The sequence below is a fragment of the Anguilla anguilla genome, chromosome 7 (genome assembly GCF_013347855.1).
Source record: "Anguilla anguilla isolate fAngAng1 chromosome 7, fAngAng1.pri, whole genome shotgun sequence".
NCBI lineage: Eukaryota > Metazoa > Chordata > Actinopteri > Anguilliformes > Anguillidae > Anguilla > Anguilla anguilla.
Window position 1 is genome coordinate 35,794,223 of NC_049207.1, and position 4,077 is coordinate 35,798,299.

Consider the following 4,077-nt stretch of genomic DNA (forward strand, 5'->3'; position numbering starts at 1 on the left):
CTTGCCATGAAGAATAATAGCCAATTTTCGTGCCTCAGGAGTTTTTAGATCAAATCATGCTTTTAGTTTTACAATGTGGTAAATTAGCCTTTCAGAAAGAATGTGCCTGTTTACATAATAGACTGGCTGGTAAAATATGTTAACTCTAAACTGCTGAAAGTGTTTACATCTGGTCACTGAAACAAAATCAATAAGCCAAACCTGTTTTCAATTAAAATAAGTTGAAGGAAAGCATTCTGAAATAATAGCAACACATGCGTTAAACAATGTCAATTAGTCAAGGGATTAGAAGTGGCGCACAAAAAAATCAACACAACTCTTGCCCTTCTAGACCAGTCCACTAAGTGCAATCATTTGTTGGATTGCATGAGATGCACCTTGGTACTGAGTTCAGACAACCTGCAGAAGTATCATTGATTAATTACCCAGCTGAGACAATCAGAGTGCTGAAGTATTTAAAGTGCAGTGGAGAGCTTCTTCACAAACATCCTTTCTTTCAGTATGAAGGTGTACAGATGCAGTGGGCAGCTTGTGGTATGGCTTGGTGTTTTGGCCATTACTTTGGCACAGCACCAAGATAAATATTTTGGACCACAGGGTTCGGAAGCGGTTCCTTTTCAGAGATGCCAAGTCAGTGGTTTTGAGAAGGTGCCATGTGGAGACCCTAGCATTACTAGCACTGACTGTGAAGCCATGAACTGCTGCTTTGATCAACAACAGTGTTATTATGCAAACGAAGGTAAGCATTGGGTCATGTGAGTGGTTCTTTGTATTGATTGCTGTTAAAATGGTGCTACCTGCTTTTGTCCTTGGTTCACGTGTCACTTTCTACCCCCCAGTTACAGTTCACTGTCTCCGGGATGGTCTGTTTCTGGTTGTGGTGTCCAGAGCTACCGCCTTGACTCCAAGCCTGCTAGACCGTGATGCAGCAACCTGTGGTCCTGTAGATGCCACTGCTTCCTCCCTTTTTCCCTTTAAGGGAGTTGACTTGCTACATTACACAGCTACTTAACACTAACCATTTCTTTCCTCTTCCAGGAGGAAGAGTTATGTATGAGAACAGGTTGTCCTCTTCATATGAAGTGGGGATTGGACTCTTGGGCTCCATCACAAGGGACAGTGTGTTTAAGTGAAGGGTCTTTGACTTGGTTCTCCTGTTCCTGATCACTGACTTGTGTTAGACTTTCCTTCCAGTGCCGGTATCTTGGTAGTGAGGTGTCTCTGGTGGCTGAGGTGAACACCGTTCCTCCTCACCTTCCAGTAGCTGCTCCAGGACCCCTCCGTGTGGAGCTCAGATTAGCTAATGGCCAATGTGACTCAAAAGGATCACTGAAAGCTAAGCTGTTTTTATTAAAATGCTTGTTCCATGGGCCATGTTAACCTGCCCTCCATGGTCTCTAGCAAATGGTGTACAGCTCCTACTACAGTGAAGTGGACTACCCTGTGACACAGGTTTTGCGGGAACCTGTGTATGTGGAGGTGCGTGTCTTGGAGAGGACTGATCCCAACATTGTCCTGACTCTGGAACACTGCTGGGCCACATCCACTTCCAGCCCCCTCAGCCTGCCCCAGAGTCTTCTGGTTAATAGGTAACTTGCACTGACTTCCTGGCCACTACTTCCACCAACCACCCCCCCCAACAAAATGATCACTGTCCTTTTGCAGGTGTCCCTACCATGGTGACCAGTACCTGACCACCTTGGTTCCTGTGGATGGCTCCTCTGGGCTCCAATACCCAACTCATTACAAGCGGTTCATTGTCCAGATGTTTACTTTTGTGGATGCTACCTCCTTGCTGAAGGAAACAGTACTGTCTGACTGCTACTTTACTGTCCCTGCTTCATGCAACAGGATTTTAATCCTTGACTACTTCCTCACAGGTGTTCATCCATTGTAGTACAGCACTGTGCCACCCTTCTGCTGCTGATCGCTGTGAACAGAGATGCAGCAGGCAGAGTGAGTGATTAATGGAAGATGCTGGTGCCCTGTGCTTCAGCTTCTAAGGCAGTGTGACGTGGGCACTAACTCCTACTGTGGCTTTTCAGGGAGGACTATTGCTACTAAAGGAAAAGTTTCCATTGGGGAAACTATAGTGGTTTCTAGTCAGAAAGTGATCTTGCTGGACTTGGAGCCCCCAGTATCTGACACCTACTCTGACAATGAAGGCGAGTGGCACCTCTATAGTAGATTCATCTGTACTGTGTCTTTGTAATGAATAACTAATGTGGCTGTTGGGTTTTTGTTTCCAGTGCCCCAGTCACTTGGCTATGGCCTGCTGGAAATGGCTGCCTTGGTTGTGCTTGTCTCTGTCTTGGTCCTGGCTGTCGTGTGTGTGGAGATCACATTCTCTGCAGGAGGTTAAAGCTGTGAGCATTTTATAAATAAAAGCTGTTGTACAACACCCCAATGTTTCTGGTTTAATGTCAACTATAGCCGCGTTTCCACCAAAATTACCCGGAACTTTCAGTCCCAGGAACTACTTTACCAGGAACTAAAAGGTTCCTTCAGGCAATGGTTGTCTGCGTTTCCACTGGGGTCTAAAGTACCGCGAAGATTAGGCAAATTAGCCCACTGACGTTGTCGTCGGTCCATCTGTCATATGATTTCTTCTGTAACCCCATACTACCACCGAAGTAGCCTACATTATTTTCTAATAACCTGGACAGCCCGGAGGGGTTTATTCCACTTATCTACAACGGGCTACCAACAATGACTATATATGGTTACTTTTGTATTTATTGATTTTCATATACCCTCTCAAACACATTCATTAACAGCAGAAAACATGCACACGTTGTAAACAATTTGCTGTTTTATTACTTTCTCGTTGTCAATTCCATATAGGCTAATCGCAAAATGACAAGAATAGAACGAAAACTCGGACTTGCGTGAAAATGTAAATTTTTTCCTTCGAAGTTACTGCTAGCCGAGCAGCGAAGTGTGCCCTCCAGATGCGAACCATGCACCATAAATGAGTCCATAGTCTTCCTGGTCTTTTCGTGGAATTGAAAAATGGCAGTAAAATTGAGTAAAATTACGGCAGTCTGAAAAAGCTAAACGCGAAGATTACTAGAATTAACCTGTTATTTTACCCGGATAAAAAGTGCGGAAGGTGATTTCCAGTTTGCTTGTACTGTATCACCAATGTTAATTATGCAGAACTACCGCATACCTCACATAACTGTATTAAACGTTTTGAGTCAATTACAATGGGCTAACAAAGAAAATCCGGAAGAAAATATTCAGCAACCGAATTAATCCGTTTGAATGTTTTGGTAGCCTACGTAATATGCTGTCCCAGCACGAATGCTTAGCATTTTATAAAACGAATACTAAAGCAAGAAAAGAACAGAAGAGCACACGTTATAATTCCAAGACGTTGACAGGTTATAACCAAAAGTAGGCTACTGCGCCGCATAACATACAAGTTTGATTTGAAGTTATTATGAAAATAAATTGGTTTGCCGCTGCATATTTTCAAACATGGCGGGTAATGGCGGAAAATAAATACAACACAAATGCTACGAGTACTCGACCAATCAGAAATGTTCAGCGCTGCAAGCTCCACCCAAAAGGTTCCTGTACTTTCGGAAAGTACTACCCCCCGAGCAGGAACGTTTTGGGGGGTAAAACAAAGCCCCCAGAACTAAATTTAGACCCTAGTTCCTGTGGTGGAAACGCACTGAGTTCCTCAAAAGGTTCCTAGTTCCGGGGTATAGTTCCTGCGGTGGAAACGCGGCTTATGGGTGACTGGCATTTAAGTGCTAAGTGTGGTTCCTCTTCTCCCCCCCCCCCCCCCGTGAATGTGTGAACTAATGGAAATGTCTTGCTCGGTTTCATGGTTTGTCAACTCCTCCCTCACAAGCTTAACTAGGTAACTTGTCGTTGGTGATGTCTTGCATGGCCTCTTAGTTAATTGGCTTGGGTTTTGGGGAAGAATTGCCATCGGAAGTACTCTTCTTTATACTTTACGCCCCCCCCCCCCCCATCATACTGAATAGATGAGTTTGACAAACATCATTTCATGTAATGTAAAATGAATTAATCACCCTATGAAGAGGAACATCTTAAGAGAGC

The 4,077-nt window shown here is 44.1% G+C and overlaps 1 pseudogene; it reads left to right on the forward strand.

The window, feature by feature from the left end:
* The first annotated feature begins 215 nt into the window (after window positions 1-215).
* Window positions 216-2,401, forward strand: LOC118231441 (annotated as a pseudogene).
* Window positions 2,402-4,077: the final 1,676 nt, after the last annotated feature.